Here is a 20,009-nt window from a genome sequence, read left to right as displayed (position 1 = left end):
ATGATGAAACACTTTGTGTGGCGGGTGATTCTCGAAAATCCCTTTTCAAAATAAATGTGGCGGTGAAGTGTGCTCCGAGCGCGTTTTGTGTGCTCCTCAGAACGATGATCTGTGCCCTGGAGAGAAAGGGAAGAATTAGAAATGATAATCACTTTTTAAACACATCGGCTTGCTCATGCGTCCGGCGGTGGTGTTTTTTTTTTTTTTTTTTTTTTTTTTATCGGCTTTTCAACCCAAACTTCATTTGATTTGTGCAGGGAGGTGTATAATAGTGGAGGCCAGTGAGCTGATTTTTATAGAGTTCATTTGTAGCTTAAACAAAGATGGGGGGATTTGGAGGATAAAGGCGGCCTGGAATATAGCAGATTATGCAGCTTTATTTTTCAGAGATTTGCTAATTCCCCGCCTCCCCCTCCTTTTTTTGCTGTCTGAGCTGGCCTGTTTTGTATTTTTCCTTTCAGCTGCCATTCCAAGAGAAAATGGTAAGTTTTAAACTTGAATTTTGGAATGAATTTCAAGTAACCCACCTCCGTTACCTGGGCTGATCTTCTGTAAGCAAATAACGTGTTTTCCCTTAAACAGCGGAGCCTTGCGATAAATTATAGAATAATTAAAGGGTGAACTTGTAAAAACTCTTTTAATATGAGAAGCACAATTCACAGCATGAGCAGAAAGGGCTGGAGTGTTTGTGTTTCTAACGTGAAAGACGAAGTTTGCTTTGAAATCGGAAATAATCCGAAATACAAAGAGAAAAGAGAAGCGCTCGAATTTTCGGTGAGGCAAAGACTTTGGCCTTTTCTGCATCATTCAGGGGCTCATCATCCATATTTTCAGGATCTGGCTGATAAGAACTGCGGGACCATCTTTCATGCATTAGCAGACCATAGGTCCATACCCAAATACGGCCAATGAAAAAGAGACCTCATTCGATTTTTAAATATGACTTTAATTTCTCGACAGGGTTTAGCACTTTATTTGCATGCAAGCTGCCAGGGCAAAAAGCTGTGTGGCCATCTCATTTTAGAATCCTGACTCTCCTTGATTCGTTAGTGAGAGCATCACTTTTCCTCATTTTGCCATGTAACAAATATTCACTGCGCTCACATCTTGCACACAGTGATACCTGTTGAGGGATACAGAGATGCGCGTGAAGAGGCCCTTGCCCTCGAAAGGAGGCCATTTAGGTGGCCATCCACAGAGATCAAAGTACAGAGATGTCTTCATGTTGCGGCAGCTAGAAATTACATGCGTACGAAAGATAAATACATTATATTAGTTACTGTGCTATTTGATAAGGACGCTTAAATGGTAAATATTTCACTGACTATTAATTACATAGTCAATGTATATACAGTCTCTAATAAAATATTATATATATACAAATATATGTATACATAGATCATTATTGTTATTAAGTTGTTTATATAAGCAAAACAAAATTGTAGTTTTTCGCTTCTTACATTGCTAATTTTTGAGGATTTAGACATATTTCAAGTCCATAATAATGCTTTGCCCGATACTTGATACTATCTGTACTATTTAATTCTCTCTCTCTCTCCCTCCTCTCTCTCCTCCCTCACTGACCTCATACACTAAAATGCAAAGTTTCTGGGTAAGCTGGCTTCTTTAAGACTTTGAAAGAAGCCTCCTCTGCTGCTCCTGACGAGTCTTCTTGCATGAGGATTTGCCCTGTCTCGGCCCCCACGTTTTCCCTTGATTTTCTATTCAAATGCGTTTTATTGTTTATTCCTCTTTCCCTATTATGCCTTGCTATTTTTCCTTCTCCCTCACCCCACCCCATCTCCTTATTCCTTTTAACTAAGTCTTCTGCTTCTTAAGTACAACATTAAGCAACAAATACAACTTTCAGAATTCCCCCAGGGGAATTCTCTCCCCAGCTCTGGAGGATGATTTGTAGTAAGAGGAGTCTGTTGATAGCTGATTCTATGGCCTCGAGAAAGTTTAGAAAGTAAACCTTCCTGAGTTTCCATTTATTTATCTGTAAAACTTGGGCTAGGTAACAAGGAGGGCTTCTCCCTACATTTGCATTCTACTATTAAATTTCTGTCTACTTAACTCAGTTGGATGGGCTCCCACTTTGTCAAACAAAACAATGAGATGGAAAATGAAGACAGCCAAACTTTGGAAATTGTAGGGTGTTTAATGTCAGGGAGAGTGGGCTGCTGGATGAAAATTAGTTTGCAGGAGATACAAGAAAATAGACAGTGATATTGATAGAGCAAAACAAGTATTTCATAAGTGGCTGGACGCTGCCTCGTTCATAGCAAGATGTTATCTCGTGTTTGAAACACAATTCAGGATGTGGGAAGGGGTACGCCAGGTGAGGAGTGCCTTGAAGAAAGAGGTTCTGAGACACTTCTTGACTGATTTTCCCACCCACGGGGAGGGGTGTGGAGAGCACTTCAGCATGAACTTGGACAGAGGAAACCTCTGGTCTTGCTTTGTAATATCGACCCAGTACACCAGCTGTTTAGTTTGCAAACTGCAAATGAATTCCTTTTCTTCTGAGACGAGACCCTCACCTGCTCCTGCCTTGGAGAAACCGCCTGGTGACACTGCCTTTTTTGTTCTCCATCCTCTGGTGAGCTGGCACTTTGCATTCTTCTTGGGTCAATGAATCAGGAAGCTGTGCCCCTGGGGGACTCTGCCTTACTTACTGGCTTCTCAGCTATCCCAGGAGAAAACCGAGCCCCCTTGCCCATCACTTAAATGCATTTCAGCTGATTTATTAATCCACGAGTTACTTATGAAATTACCTGTTATCAAACCACCTAATGACACCATTTTTTAAAAAGCAACATGACCCATATTACCGTAAACATTGTTAAAAAATAAGTATGCTCACACAGCTATAACATACGTATGTACTTTCCATGTTCCAGATTTCTTACTGTTGGGATCTATTTAAAACTTTTGAAAGAGCCCCAGTCTTTTGTGCAAAGATGGATTCCGAACTCTTTTGTCATCTGCTGAATTATTATTTTTCTTTCTTTGCTTTAATTCTGACCAACATGCAAAGACACCCTGAAAGGCCATTGGTTGTTGCTAATGACAGCGTTGGTCGCGAAGGGCCAGGGGCCGGCTCTCCATCCCCTTGTGGATAATATCTTGTGATTCAACCAAGGTGCTTTAAATAGCTTCTAGTCGTCAGCACTTTACTTAATGTGGATAAGCTGGCTGATGGTGTCCTCCAGATACTCGTTTGGGTTTGCACAAACTCAAGGACCTCCATTCGGCTGCTGCAATGTTTTCTCATCTTTTTTGCCTTCTGTTATTTTGCATCTGTTAAAATAGAAATGCGTTTATTGAGCACCCGTCCTTAACCTCGTGCATTCATGAGTACCATTGTGTTCCCTTCATCATAACTAGACTGGTTTGGAATTGCATATGTTAGATGAGGACATAAGACTCGGAGGAGCCAGATCACTTGCCCTAGACCACACAGTAGGTGAGTGGTGGAGCCAAGTTCAAACACAAGATTTTTATTCCTAAACTTAGCGTCAGCCAAGATATATACTTTAAATATTGATAGAATGTAAAATATTTTTAGGTGACTAATTTAATAGGCACTTATTTTAGTACATATTATAAAATTACTATTTTTCTGTTTAAGATAGAAGTGCGAAAATTAATTTCTTAAAAATTTTTTATGAAGAATAAATTTAAAGAAAAATATTAAACAATGATTTATTGGTTATATAGGATGATATATATATAGACACACAAAATTATACGTATATATATGTGTATACAGAAAGATATTTTATATACTAATTACACACACACACACACACACACACACACACACACACCCCATAATGATTAGAGGCTGTTGACATAGGGAAGCTAGAGATAGGATAACTAGAAGTGGAGCATCCTATGTGCTTAATTAGGGGCCATATCTGGCTCTCTGGTTGGCCCAAAATTAGAAATAGGGATAAACCTAGTTAAGTAATCAATAATTAATCAAGTTCTGGCCCATTAAGGCTGATTGTTACAGAGGTTATTGTTCAGCTTCCTGGATTGTCACTAGAGGTAGCAGTCTGACTTTCTGCAAGTTCGCCTTACGCAGGCTGGCTCCCAGGTGCGTTGCAGATGAGGGGGGCAGTTTCCTGGGCACGTTGTTGCAGGAAACTTTGCAGGTCAGAGTTCTACTTTTATATATGGTCTGACTATTGTCCATTTGTGTGTTCAGTCCCTCTCTCTTCTCTCTTTCTCAACAGACATGTGAACACGCAAAATATCTCTCTCTCTCTCTCTCTCTCTCTCATCTATCTATCTTCCATCCAGATAGGTAGACATTTAGATATTTTATATACTAATGGCTTATCATTACTAATAACTAAAGTTCATGCCAGTGAGTAGATAGCAGTGACCTCGAATTATCCAAGGAGTGTTTCTGCTTCTCCTATACATGGACGAGCAGTCGCAAAAGAGAGAATGAGAGAAAAATGCTTATTAAAATAGCAGTTTCTGATTTCTCAGGCAGAATAAGCAGACTCCAGACTATCACTTCTACAAAAGGCATGTGTCATTATCGTTTCATATCTTTGGACTTTCTTTTTCATGCCTCTAAAATATAAACCCTAAATTATAGCTATCAGCTAACTAAGTGACAAGGACAAGGTGTCTGTGCATTGGCCGATACCTCCTATGTGCTCAGCCCTCGTGGGAAAGCTTCTCTGTGCCTTTTTTTCATTATTATTATTATTAATTTATTTAACTTTTTAATGCCAAGCTTCACAGAGGGCATGGCCTCGAACTTGGACATGGTCCCCCAGCTTCATCATAACTTGGGTTTGCTAAGTAACCAGATGGGGAACTATCTAAACAAGGTTGACATGGGCCAGGCGCCCCAGATTGTAAACATGGTTCTGGGAGGGGAGTGTCCCAGGGGAGCAGACTTGGCATGGCATCCTTGCCACGGCCCAGTTGAGGGTCCACCCCAGGCGTGGGAAACTTGAAACAGGGCCTCTGAGTTTAGCGCTGACTTTATTCACTCAACGAGCATGGAAAGTGCCTCTTCTGCTCCCCCAAGCCCCATCCCTGATGGCTCAGGTGAATGAGACAGGACTTGCGACCTTGAGGAACGCACAGAAGAACAAATCTTCCATAGCACAACGACCGAGCCGCCCTCGCCGAGGTGATTTCCCTCACCCAGGGGCCCACAAACTCCCCTGTAGCCAAGGCACCCATTTTACTCACATGGCCTCTTAGTGTTTGAGCATAAATCCCCAAACGTCGCAGCAAAGAAATGAGCAGTACGTCCTGTTGGCGGTTTTCTTAACATCTGTTAAAGACATTTATGTTTATAAAAAAGACACAGGCCAGAGAAGTGACCAGAGGGAGGATTTAGGTTATTAGCCCAGTGTGTCACATTTAAATGTATCGCTATCATAATAAACCCCCTAAAGGGCAATTTCAATATTTGCGTGATAGAAAGGATGTCATTCATTTATTTTTATTCATCGACATGCTCTTTGATGGGCTTCGTGGTGCTGGGCTCCCTTCTAGGCATTGAGGATAGAGCAGTTGATGAATAGATGAAAGATTCTAACTTTGCGGTTCTCGAACTGAAAGGAGGAAAAGCGGGTTGTATCGAAATTCCTTTGTCCTTGTTTCAGCCGTGAACAGGAAGGGGTGGTCAGTGCAGACGGAGCTGGGCGTCGGGGCACTGCTCCCTCCTGCAGGTGGTCAACGGACGGCTCCTTGACTCATTGGCATTTTAGCAGAGATCTGAAGTGAGTCACGAGGACCTGATAGAAGAGCCTTTCAGACAAGAGAACAGCAAATTTTAGGTCCTGGGGACAGAACCAAACGAATACGGTTTGAAGGTGTAGGATGAGGTGATTTCACGGGTGGCAGCGAGGGGCTGGATTGTTTTCATACCTTCTTCTTAAATATTCTTCTGCCCCCAGTCGTGTCACAACGAGGAAGTGTCTTAAGACCTATGCAGCTCGTATGCTATTAAGGAAGTATTTAGAAGTAAATACAGTATCTATTCAACACCTAGCATGTTCTAGCTTCTAGGGTCACACAAAGGTGAATAAGTCATGGTCTTGAACTAGAAGTTGTCAGCTAAGTAGGTAAGAAAGACAAGCTAATGACAGTATCATAATGTTATGAATCCCAAAAGCAGGATTTAAAACACAGCACATCTCACTTTGGGTATACCAGCATGTAAGCCTAGGGCATAAAGGAGCTGACATTTAAATCTGGGTCTTGAAGGATAAATATTTCTTCAAATGGACATTCCTTCTGAGGCTAGTCCATTACGATTTTCTATTTAATCTATATTTTTGCTATATCATAGAATCACCGAATACAAATTGCTGAACGATCCTGAGAGAACATCTCTTTGAACTCTCATATGTTCTAGCTGAGAGTTTAGAGCATGATGGTGAAGGGCGTGGGCTGGAATTTTATTTGACCCCACTGTGGGACCCTGCCCTGCGCAGGTTACTTTCAACGCCTTACTTTTGTCATCTGGAAAATAGGGTTACTCATGGTACCTAGTCTATCAGGTTGTTGGGAGGATTCTATGAGTTGAAATGCAAAAGTGCTTTTAGAAAAAGTAACCAGGACATAGTGTAAGAAAGCGTTCAACAAGTAGTAGCTATTGCTATGACAAGGAAACTGAGGCCCCGAGAAATTAAACAATAATTGCTGACAGACTTGAATTGGAACTCAAACCTACTTTCTAGTCTAGGACTCTCTCCTGAACACAGCATTTCATTCTGTGTTGAATTAGTGCATGGTGTTCTATTTTTTAAAAATTATTTTTAATTAATTAATTAAGTAGTTAAGGTGAGGCAACCCTTGGTTTGACCTCACAGATTGCAAGGACCCTATCAGCTTACAATCCCTTATTTTTAAATTTTTTAAAAAACCTACAGCACCTGGTCTTCCTAGGTAGTCTCCCATCCAAGTACTAACCAGGCCCGCCCTGCTTAGCTTCCAAGATCCAAGAGGATCGGGTTTGTTCAGGGTAGCATGGCCATAGATCATTTTTGACTTAAACAAAACAGAAAGGAAAGTGAAGCTTTTTCTCACTTTCCTGAGCCACAACTCACAACTTAAGTAATGAGTGTGGTCGATTCATGCTTGATCTCTAGTTTGCTAAAATTCTGTGAAGCTGTCTCTTAAGATCACTGTCCCTTCACTCTCAAGCCTTTTGGCTTAGACCATCTAGAAACTAATTGGCCTGCAGTCCAGCCCTATGAAGAAAGCAAATGAAGAGTTTTGGGGTCGAGATAAGATAAGGGGAGGCTTCCACTGTGGGTAGGTTTGGCGAGAGCTGCCTGTGTAATGCAAGCACTTTTTGATTATGACAGAAGAATCGGCTTCACAATTTAGGTTTCCTAGTCCGTGGACTTTGGAAAGATTTGTGTGCAATGATTTTGGTTTCTTCTGCCTCAGACGGGCTGAACTTTAGAGAGTACAGGGGAAATTAAAAAGTATATTGATGCTAATCCTTACTTAAGAATGAAGAATTCTAATAAACTTAATCTAGAGATATATAAACAGGGAGGCCAGAATTCTATCAAGGAAGTGAATACTTTTTCAGCCATTAGTCACTTTTTGATCATGGAGCAGGTGGGGTGCAGAAGTTAAAGGCCAACTGTAAAAACTTTTTAGAACTTATCTGCTGTTTGCTATCATTTGTCTTTTTACTCCAACTATCAATGTGAATAATTAAGAATTGACTCTGATTCAACTTGCATTTTTTGAGTGCCTGTTTATAGATCTTTGTAGTTACCCTTGTGGGAGACCACAGAACAAAAGTCAAAGATCACTGATTTATTTATAATTTTGCAAAAAAAGTCCACTTATGCATGTACTCAGTCATTTGAGGACAGTTTTATCAGCAGTTTAAAAATGATATGATGCAGACAAAGTCTGTAAATTGCCAGGCGACAGTTTTGGAACAAGGGAGCTTAGCATTTGCCATCTTTAGCTACCATCCAATGCTGAATTCCCATCTTAGCTTCTCTGTAGAGTGACTTGAACTTGGGCTTGCATACCTTGACAGATGGAGAGCTTTCCAGCTCTTGGATCAGTCAGATGATCTATAGGTTGTTCTGATGCTCAGGAATTTTTTCCTTGTATTGAGAGGAATCCTACCTCTTTATATCCTTTAAATAAGATAATGAATTCAAAGATCTTTGTCCTTCGATGGAAGGTAGTAATTCCTTACTAAACATTAATTATTATTAGCATTATTATTAATGTCTTACAAATAGTAGAAGAGAGGTAGTGTTCAGTAAATAAAAGAGCATTTGTATATTAATGGTGTATATAGTTACAGCTGCTTAATTAAGTCAATGGGGCTCCATCCAACATAACTAGTTGCGTTTCGATGGTTACCGGCTGCTAGCAGTTCAGAGCTGAACTCTGTCTCTAGATAAAGAGATTTGGGTTTGAATCCAGGAGTATCAGTCAGTGTTCCACCAAAGACACAGAACCAGTAGGAGATATATGTTAAAAAAATTATTGTGAGGAATTGTCTTACATGATTCTAGGGTCTGGGCCTTTCAACTAGTTGAATCAGACCCACCCAGACTATCTAAGATAATCTGCCTTAACTGATTTTGGACTGTACTCACATGTATAAAATACCTTTGCAGGGCCAACTGGATTAGTGTGTAGAGCCTGGACAAATTAACACAGAAAAGTGACTATCATACCAGGTTTCACTACTGATGCTATACAACCTTGAGTGAGCTGTGGAACCCCTCTGAGCTTAATTTTTCTCATCGTGAAAGGAGGATTATAATAATTGGAGTTTAATGAATGTCAAGAAGATAAGGTACTTAAATTGGCTTTTGATTGTGCTCAGAATATTCTCCAGGATCTGTTTCTGGTTGGCTTTTGCCTCGAGTTGTTTAATATCCCTGAACTTCAGTCTCCTCACCTGTAAAATGGGGAACAAGAATATCAACTCAATAGTGTTGTTGTGAAGAATGAGGGAGAGATTGAATTTCAAATTACTGGCAAATTATAATAACAGCCAACACTTAGGGAACATTTTCTCTGAGCAGATGCTGCTACCAATGCATCTCCTGTACTATCTCACTTAAGAGCTACAGCAAACATTACTCATAGTAACATTAATAACTATAAATATAAATGTGATCATCTTAATGTGTAAACTTCAACTGAGACCTCCATGGGTTGGGAGCAAGAAAGGTAGGCGTCTAGGACCCCTTAGCATCCTTAAAAGAGGTCAGTGGGATAGTTGATGAAGGATGAGGTATATATTACATTTTATTATTTTTGGCATCAATTTATTTTTTTAACCACTTTGTTGAGGTATGATTGACATGCAGAAAGCTGTGCATAATTAATGTGCACAACTCGATGAGTTTGGAGATAAGCATTTACCCATGAAACCATCACCACCATCAATGACATAAACATATCCATCATCTCCAAGTGTTTTCTCCTGCCCTTTTAAATTATTTTATTATTATTATTATTATTATTATTATTATTTTAAGAACACATAACATCTACCCTCTTAGCAAACTTTTAGTATACAATAGAGTATTGTTAACTGTAGGCTCTATGCCATACAGAGGATCCTAGGGCTTACTTATCTTATATAACTGGAAACTAGTACCTTTGAGAACGAGGTCTGTGTTTAACTGACTTTTGATGCTGCAAAGACCTTATCAAAGACAAAGGCCCAAAGGGATACCCTTTGTGGAGCCCTAACATACTGGAAAAATAATTATTTTGACTAACTTCATTGATCTTACGAATATATTCCATCAAAGCTAATGAACTCCCTGTGGCTCTCTGTAGGTACTTTCTTTATAACCAAAGAGCATGACTCCCTTTGGCTGACCCTGTCTCCTGCTAAATTAGTCCAGCCTTCTCTTAAGGGGTAATGTACAACTTGAAGCTAACAAAGTGATCGTGTAAGAATTGATGCAAATAGCTGAATCATGTTTATGTCAAGAAGAAAGAAAGAAAACTAAGCAGTTCATAAAGATCGTTTAACAAGAGATTGGCTGCTCTGTATAAAACCTTTTCTTCTCTTTTGCATTTGCTCATAAACTTTCATACTATAGGTTAGTCTTTCTTATATACTTAGTTATTTTGAGCTTCAACTTGCACAATTTGCTTCAACATACAAACATCAGGTTCTGAAAATGTGCACGGCAGGGTTTGACGGTTTAATCTCTGCAAAGTATCATTGAGGTCAGTAGTCCAAGTGGTCTACAAATATTCTTTTAAGAGCAATAGATACCCGTTTGTTATCTATTACTGCAGCATTTCCAAGAGAATGTTCTGGGGAGTACTATTTCCATGCGGTATCAGTAGGTGATACACAGACTATTCCATCCATGATCAAGTAAGTTTGGGATAGACTGCTTTTCATAAATTAAACTAGGTATTTGGATGCAATATACCTCATATAGCTTTTAATATGTGAAGATTTGTCATGAATCTCTAAGACGGAGAGAAATTCTTCAGCCATTCCTAAATTAAGTTGATCATGCCCCACTCCCCCGCCCCTCTGATTTTTTTCTCAAGGGATGATAATCTGCAGAATATACTTAGATTAATGATAGAGCAGCCACTAGGTCAATGACTGCACTACACACATCGGCTGCCTTGAATATGCAGATCTCATTTTCTACCCATGTGTCATGTCTAAAGTGAACAGAATAGCTTTTGGTTTAAAAGCATTTTAAACTCGTAGACCCAATCTTATCTTGAAAATTCTTTTCAACTATTTTCATTCCCCCCTTTCATTGCAATAGACTCAACTTATTAAGTGGATTAAATAACATATGTGCAAAAATGTGTCACATGTACATAAGTACATATTAAACTTTTTCCCAGTCTAAAATGGCAATCCCTTGAGGACAGGACCCGTGTCCTATTTCCTTCTATTTCCTCTATTTCTCTGGGTTCTGGTACAGTGTCCAGCACCTAGAATTTAAATAAATAATTATCTGGTGGGTAATTATACCCCTCCCCTCGATTCACCATTATCAGTTTTTTTCCAAGGGGGACATGTTTCTTATTTATTTGCATTTGTTGTTTTATGTGGGAATCTTTTATTAATCCCCCCTGATTCCCACATTTTGAAGATTTTTGGCTACCAAACTGAATGTATTACATAAAAAAAAAACTTGTTTTCCCATTGTTTGTTATTAAAAGATAGAGCATCTGATTGTAGGAGATAAGCACTATTATTACCCGAGCTTCTAAATTCCTGTCTAAAGCAAAGAAATTTGATATTTTAAGTTAACCTTGACAGCCGTATCTGATATGTTTTAGGTGCTTTGAGCCTCAGAGGCCCCCAATACCACCTTCAGAAATACTTAAAGGGACAAATGCACATGAAAAATCACGCTTGTGATCATTTGGGCAAAATATCAAGCCACACAATCAGTCCATCCAAGGGGAGGGGTGTTTATGCAATAAGAGATTTGCATATAACAGAACTGTCTCAGTAACTGAATGTAAAATGATCACATGGATTCATTGTTCATTTGCAGGGCTGTGGGGTAGCTAATTGCCCACACATTGAAAACTACAGAAGGCTTTTTGATATGATTATTAAGATTCGTAAAGTATGCATTTTAATCATAGTTGGGGATCATTTGTCTTCCTTTGGGAAAAGTTCTCTGCCAATGTAAGCAAGTCAATGAATAATGACTCAATAGGCTGCTATTTGCATTACCCTGGACTCCTCCAGAACGCATCTAGTGTGCACAGGGCCCGGTCAGGGTATGTTTTGTATTCAAGATAACAATCCAGTTTGCTCCAGCTAACACCTAATTAACCAGGCCAGTTTTTCTGGCTTTCAGAATGTCCAGAGCTATTGTTTCTTCTGCTGAGTCATCTCCTGTGCACCCATGTCCAGTCCTAGTAGAAAGAGAACTGGGAAAAAAAGAGCAAAATGGATTTGGTTATCATCATCACCTTTATTATTATTATTTGCCCCCAGCTTTGGCAAAAAAAAAAAGTGAAGAAAGTAAACTATGGTTTGGTCTTGAGCCTTCCTTTTCTCCACAAGAACCTAATCATCTATTCCTTTGAATAATTTGAATGATTAAGAAACGTCTAATATATACTTTTAGACAAACAGGGAGAGAGCAGAGAGATTTTTTTTTCTGTACCAGTTTCTTCTCAGTTGCCTTTAGCTCAAAATAACCCTTCCATGTAAATGGTATATTCTAGGGTGGCATTTTCTATTACCTTTCGAGTGGAAGGTCCCAGCCATTAACTCTGTCTTCAGTGAACTAAGAGAATGTGATTAGATGGCACACCTGGCACTCAATCTGCCTGGAAAAGTTTATGAAAAAGGTCCAACACAGCTCCCACCCCATTTCCACACACCCATGTTCCTTGAAGCCCTCCCTCCCCTGCTGGTGGCTGAAACTTAGTGATTAGCCTCCTCCTACAAAAATAAATAAGAAAGAAAGTTGAGAAGCCCTAATAAGAGAGGAACGAGAGTGAGAAAAACTTCGCAAAGGGGTAAAACTCATATGGTAATATGTAAAAGTTAGATTATGTTTTTTAATAGAGGAAAAAACTGGATACAGGAATTACCCTCTGTCTGGGGTCACCTCTCTGACTCTTGGAGCCTTGATTCTTTTGTCTTATTGCTAGTTCTAGTCCAACCCCAAATTACGCCCAGTTTAGAGAAGAACCATCTCTGATTTTTGGCAGGACCTGATAAAATCTAGTTGACATCTATACCCTGGCGTCCAACACAGTCTGTGGCATTGCAGGAATATATTAATTGAATAAATATGTTTTGAGTGCCTACTGTGTTGTTTGTGAGTGAATGAATGAATGAAACCTAACAGCACCTATAATCTACATGAAGTTGGGCCCTGTGTGGTTATGCCTGTATGGGAGGCAGCGTGTAATCCTAGGTCGAGTGTATCCTCCAGAGGCATCTGTGTGCCTGGCTTAGTAGCTGAATAACTCGGGCCAGTTAGCCAACTTCTTGGCTTCCTTATTTACAAAGTGCATACAATACAATACAAGTTTTTACCGCATAAGGTTGTTGTATGGGTCAAATGTGAAGCACTTAGAAACACGCTGGGTACGTATTAAATCTCACTAATTAATAGTTATTTGTTAGTTAGCAGGTTGATTCTGTCTCCAAAAAGATATGCCTTAGTCGTAACCCCCAGCACCTGTGCACGTGACCTTATATGGAGCAGGGTCTTTGCAGAATGTGGTTGAGTTCAAGCTCTCTAGATGAGATTCCCCTGGATTTAGATCGGGTCCTAAATCCAGTGACTGTTGTTCCTTCAAAAGGAAGGAGAGGGCTATCTGGGACAGGGTGGAATGCCTCGGGGGCCATGAGAAGTCAGAGGCAGGAAGTGGGGTGCTGCGTCTCTAAGCCATGTAGCACCAAGGGTTGAGAGCAGCCTCCGGAACCCGGGAGAACAGCGTGACACACTTTCCCTCGGAGTATCCAGAAGGAACCAGCCCTGCTGACATTATGATTTTGGACTTCTGGTGTCCATGAGTGTGAAGCAATGAATTTCTCTTGTTTTTAGCCACCCAGTTTGTGGTCATGTGTTACAGCAGCCACAGGAAACCAAAGCATTCGTCTAACTATGAAGGGAGGAATCATGCCTTGTATTATTCTTTGCGGCCTTCACGGCACCTGGTAGGCTTCCCGATTAGTAACGATTTCACAGACCGAAGTGGATGAGAAGGACTTTTAAGATAGAAGAGACTTCGGAACCACCTGCTCCAGTCTCCTCATTTTCTGTCTAGAGGGGAGACGGGGCTCACCCAAGGCCATGCGGAGAAGTGGCCGAGGAGTAAAAGGGTCCACAGTGCAGAGAAGGCCTCTGGGAAGTGAACAGGGATGTAATGCTCACCTGCTGCATTTCGTGCACAGGTAAATTTCCTGCTGAAGCAACACAGCATGCACACACCTATCGTTTCCCGTGTCACCTTCTAAACAAAATCGTACCCAGGTTGGAATAGTGATCAAAGAAAAACCAGTTTCTCACGACAAACTTCTTGGCCTGAAACAAGTATGAGATGGCTATCCGGTTTCTGCCCGGAGGAAGCAGATTTCCACCTGGTGACTTTTCCGTGGCTATTTCTGGCTACTTGTCAGAAGGAAGCTGTTAATTGCCTTTTAAATATCTTCTCCCTAGTGAGTGAACCCTAACAGCTCTTAATTTCTCTCTGGCTATTGTCTTTGATATGCCATTTGGCATTTCTGATGGTTTCAGGCAGAAATAATCAATCTATCAATGAAAGGACATTCCTACAGCAGACGATGGCAAAGCTGGGCTCGACTTGCTCTGGCCAGAATCTATAGCTAGAAAAGAAGAGACATGAATGTTCTTACCTGGGTGGATTGAGATGGGCTGTGTGAACATTAGGAAGCAGAGATTGTCCAGCCTTATAATAAATTCCCAGGGCAGCTCATGAAACCCATCCCTCCTCTCTTCCTACTAACTCCACAGATGGTTTCGCCTGGTCACCGCTTACTAACTGTGTGACCTTCAGAAACTATCTTAACATCTCTGTGCCTCAGCCGAGTTTTCTCCCATGTAAAACATGGATGATAGTCTTAACCTAATAAGGTTTTTGTGTAACCTAACAATGATTCATATTCGACAGATAACAGTGTCTGGGACCGGTGTTCAATTAAGATTAACCATCAGCATCGTCCTGCTTTTAATCGTAGAATTCTTTTCGCCGCCCACGCACATTCTTCTGGTCCTCAAGTTCTGCCGATTCTATTTCTTTATGGTTGGTTCACGTCATGTCCTTTTATTTCTTATTTATTTCTTGTTTGTTTGTTTTTAATGGCTTTACTGTCTATTTTATGCATATCATAAAATTCACCCATTCGAAGTGTGCAATTCAGTAATTTTTAAATTGTATTTACCGAGTTCATAGTCAGCGCAATTCAGTTCAGAATATTCCCATCACGCTCTCTCTCGTTCCCGTTTGTATATCCCCCGCTGCGGCCTCTAGCCCTAGACAACCACTAACCTATCTACTTTGCATCTACAGATTTACTTTTGCGGGGACGTTTTTCGAAAAATGAAATCATCCAGTATGTGGTCTTTCGGGACCGTCTTCTTTGACTTGCCATGCTATTTTCCAGGCGTATCCACGTCGTAGCATGTCTCAGTACTGCATTCCTGTCTGTCACCATGTAGTTCTCTAGCTGTTTATTCGTTCACCAGTTAATGGGCATTTGGGTCATTTTCACACTTTGGCTATTATAAACGATGCTGCTCTGGACATGCACATTTAAGTCCTCGTGTAGCAATATGTTTTGTTTTGTTTTGTTTTTCTTGAGTAGATACCCAAGAGTAGAACAGCTGGGTCACATGGTAATTTTATGTGTAACGTTTTGAGAAACTACCAAACTGTTTTCCAAAGTGTCTGCGCCATTTTACATTCCCACTGGCGGTGCAGGAGGGTTCCAGCTCCTCCACATGGTTTGTATTTGTGATTGTAATTTTGATTGTAGTCCTCCCCGAAGTGGTAGCTCATTGTGGTTTTCATTTGTATTTCCCTAGCAACCAGTGATGTCGAATATTTCTTCCTGTGCCCATTGGCCATTCACTTACCTGCTTTGGAAGAATGTGTACTCAAACTTTTGCACCTTTTCTAATTGTATTTATCTTCCTATTGTTGAGTTTTCAGCTATCTATATATTCTGGATACAAACCCTTTATCAGACATAAGATTTTAAAATATTTTCTTCTTCTGTGTGGACTTTTTTTCCTCACTATCTAAATGATGCTGTTTGAAGCACGAAAAATTTTAATTTTGAAGAGGTACAAGATATCGATTTTTTTTTCTGTTATGGACTTGCTTTTGGTGCCATATCTGAGGAACCTTTGCTTAACCCAAAGTATATATTATCTTCTAAATTACATCAGCTTTTACATTTAGGTCTATGATTCATTTCGAGTTTATTATTATGTTTGGTGTGATAGAGGGGTTCAAATACATTCTTTTGTGTGTGATATCTACTTACCCCCGCACCATTGATCGAAAATGCTTTCTTTTCATTTAAAGTCTGTTGATGCTAAGGGTAAAGATTCATTTCTGCCCTTCAGTTCTGTTCCATGGATCTACATGACTATCCTTATATCAGAGCCATATTGTCTTTATTACTATAGCTTTGTAGTAATTTTGGAAATCAGGTCCTTCTCTGTTTTTACCTGGGTTACTAGGCCATTTCGTAATTGGTCCCCTGCCTCCACTTTTGCCTGTTGTAGTACATTCTCTATACAACATCCAGAGAGATCCTACTCAGACCCAGGTCTGACTTCCCATCTCTGTGTATAGCCTTTCCTTTGCCTCAGCTTTAATACAAAGTCTAAACGTTGCCTTGGCGATGTTGCTTCTGCCTATCCCTTCGTCCTTACTTCTTGCCCCCGCTCACTCACACTTCTTCATTCCAGCATGACTCAGCTTTTCAAATTGACCAGTGACGCCATATGCTTCAGCACCTTTCAGCACCACAGCGCAGCATACTGGCCTGGAGCCAAGCACAGTGCCTGGCGCAGAGCAGACATCCGTTCTGTAAGGTGAACGAACCATGAGTACTGCAGTCATTGACTGGGCACTATTTACCTTTCTCTTTTAACCGGTTAACTGCTACCGGGAGTTTGTCCCTAACCAAGTCCTTCCCCGTTGCCATGTACTTTAGGCGTCCTACAAATACCTTTCCATATCCTTTACCATATTACTTTATAATTATGTGTTTGCATGTTTTTCCAGCCCCATAGATTGTAAGGGCTTCAGCATTAGTCCATTATGTATGATGCCTGATGCTCAATAACATTGCCGAGTGTTGAAATTTATTTTTCAGAGCTTTTCGGAAAGAGACTACTTAGCCAAAGATACCTCATAAGATTAGTGGAGTCTGGATCCATTGCTAATTGAAATAAGATTGTTTCCTGGACTTAGGCAATAACGGCAGAGCCATGTTCCTTTTGGCAGTTCTCGGAGCCCGTCAGTCCCCACCCTTCAGCTCTGCATCTTTTGCTGTTGAGTCAAATTATTATCATGAGATGGGTCTGGGCCAATCTACTGGGCTAGAAACAAAAAGGAGTGAAAAAAAAGAATTAAAGAAGAACAACTCTTGGCGTAATGGTAAAGCTTAGTCTGAGTATTGCTTAAGGACGAATTGCCTAGTGTTAGGTCTCGATGCAAATCACATGTGTATCCCTGAAGATGCTCCCCGTCCCCCTCAGATGAGGCGCTCAGGAAGACCTTCCTGTCAGCTGCTAGGCGATGGCTTTCTAAGGCTGTTTTCTACTTTTGGAGTCTATTTTTATCCCATCTCAATAGCTATTATTTGTCTTTCATGTCACCTTCTAGGGTTCTACCCACATATAAATAACTCCAGATTTCACAGGAAGCCTGGATCCTCCACAGACTCTCAGTAATTTTCACTTCATTATGTGACTGACGAGGCTAACCCTAGGAAGAATAATTTGACTGTCAGATGCCAGACTCTGAATGAAACCACTTCACTTTTTAAAGGTGCCAGTTGATCTTACTGTCAAACGAGGGACTCTTCTCACATTTTCTAACTGTGTGTATCCATGGTCATCTCTTATCTTCCTCACAAGCCAGCAGAGAATGTGTGGAGAGCAGGTGAACTAAGCCTACCCTGCCGTTTCCAGCTTGCGTGGCTGGTGTGGGAGATTTTTTTGTTTTATTTATGAAGGCAGAAATATTTTTTAAAGATGTTTTTCTTCCCATCCCATCACTCTTCATTTTAAATTCTCAGTTAAAAATAAGCAAAAGATTTAAGCTACACATTATTAAGAATTTAAAAGAGACTTCTCAACTGGTCTCTGTTGCTTCTTCCTTATATGCTCGTTTAGGTTAGGGTCGCAAAGTCAAATATCTACAGGGAAGTTTCAAAGATCCATGTATCTGGCAAGGAAGGAACTGTGGTGACATGGGGAGTTTAAGCCCCATCCAAACAAGATAGTCCACAAGGCTCCAGATGAATTTCCACCAGCATTATTCCCACTCACACTATTTCTAGGTCCTCCAATATTTTAAAGAAATGTGAATGTCAACCATTTTAAACATGACATGCTTTTATATTAAAATTCTTCGTGTTGGTAAAAAATTTACAATTTAGAAAAACAATGTGCAGATCAAACAAAACACTTCAGCAGGCTGCTAGTGGATGAACTCATCTACAGAAATCCTTAACATACCAATGTCTTATGAGTCGAGAGTTTATTTTAGCTCATTCATTTCATATATTAAACAAATATTAATTGAGCACTTTTTTTGTGTGCTAAGTAAAGAGACTCAGTGTTGGATAAGGTAGACCCCATGTGCTCGTGGACCTGGAAGTCTTAGGTGTTTGGGGCTCGATGCTCCTTGGGATGGCCAGTTGGTTCACACATGATAGTGGGCCTTGAGCACACCTAATGTAGTTATGAACTTCTCTTATGTTATTATTTCTGCAGAATAATTTTGTTCAGTCATACCTTTCTACTCAAACATCATTCATCACATTTGAATAATACCACGATTCTTAAAACAATCATTAACTTATCACGCGTTTATTCATTTAACTTATTTGAGAAATATTTACCGGGCACCTATTATGAATGAGACACTGGGCAAATTGATGAGACTTTGGCGATGGGCAGAATAGATAGCTTACAACTCATGCAAAGCCTTCCACACGGGCCTGAACACTAAGTGTATGGTGCAAGCAAGAGCTTCTATTGAGTCCCAACCCCTAGCTTGAGAGTAAAGAAGGACTGGTCATCTTTTGCCTCCGAAGCATTAGTGAGGCCAGAGCACCAGAGCAAGAGGGGCCGGCTCGCAGAGTGGAGATTAGTAGAGTGAGGAGCAAATTGTCATTATAACATTTTCTCTTCCAATGAAAGCCAAGATGTCGCCCGTCCAACCTTCCCATTCAGGAGAAAAGCAGGTGTGTCAGGGAGACGCAGCTTCCACAGAGAACACAGGAAGCTCAAGGAGGAGTAAGAGAAGCTCCCCTGTTTTTAGAGGCCCCTGTTTTTCCCCAAAGATAGTATGTCTATAACTTTATTGTGATTGCTGTCTTTCCTATTGGCTCTAAACTATATGAAGCAGAGACCATTTCTACCTTGTCCAAGACCATGTATCCCTAGCACCAGGGCCAGAGTCTGGAACATAATAGGTGCATAGTAAATGGTGATGAATGAGGAAGAAGAATTTCTCCAGGGCCATAGTTCAGTAGAGAAGAGTGGTAAGTGGCATATGGTACGTGGATTTTCACAAGAGTGAGGCAGCGAGGAGGAAGCAGGAGTGTCTGTAGGTAGGAAGGTCTGTTGGGCAATGCAAGTAGGGAGGGGAGGAGGTGTCCTGTCGGAGTGTAGTCCTGGATGGTGACAAAGTAGATGGACAACAGGCTCTGGAGTGGACGGACCGTTCTGTACGAGACTTCCTAAAGCTGGGTATAAGGCAGGGGGTCCTGCGGTGAGCTTCTCAGTGAAAGATGAGTTACCACCAAGAAGGGAAGGTTAAAGGAACAGAGCTTCCAAATTAGATAAAACTCACTTTGTTAAGCATAACCGTTACCAGAGCCACCCGAGGTCACTGTGTGTCAGTTTGAACAGTGGGAATTGCTCATTTGCAGCGCACGATCGAATCTTTCTCATTCTGCATTATCTAAGTTTGCATGTCAAGTTCCTTGCTTTCCAGCCGTGAGGCATATAAAAGGTCAGGGTATAATGACACAACATCATGCCTGATGACATTTTTCACGATGTAGTTTTCTATCCAAGATTTCTGAAAATCAATCACCCAGTTTTTAAGCATTTCTTTTTGAGCTGAGGCAGAGCAGCTGGAAGTTAGAATTTGCCATCAAACCATTTACCCTTCCCTAACCTGTAAATGTTTGGAGAGGAAAAAAAAAAGAAGACTGGTATAAAATAATTTAGTAACCCACAGAACTCATTTAGTTTAATTTATGCTAATCATGGCATATTGGT

At 40.5% G+C, this 20,009-nt stretch overlaps 1 protein-coding gene and 1 pseudogene across 10 annotated transcripts in view; one reads left to right on the top strand and one right to left on the bottom strand.

Moving 5' to 3' along the window:
• The window catches only part of LDB2 (LIM domain binding 2), a 333,966-nt gene that overhangs the window by 147,651 nt on the left and 166,306 nt on the right, over positions 1–20,009 (top strand). The window lies entirely within an intron of this gene.
• On the bottom strand, positions 6,909–7,026 carry LOC118609025 (annotated as a pseudogene).

This window comes from Rousettus aegyptiacus, unplaced genomic scaffold (assembly GCF_014176215.1).
Source record: "Rousettus aegyptiacus isolate mRouAeg1 unplaced genomic scaffold, mRouAeg1.p scaffold_m13_p_10, whole genome shotgun sequence".
In the NCBI taxonomy this organism is placed as follows: Eukaryota; Metazoa; Chordata; class Mammalia; order Chiroptera; family Pteropodidae; genus Rousettus; species Rousettus aegyptiacus.
The sequence above is the reverse complement of the archived record's forward strand: the minus strand, read 5'-3'. Positions and strand labels throughout refer to the sequence as shown.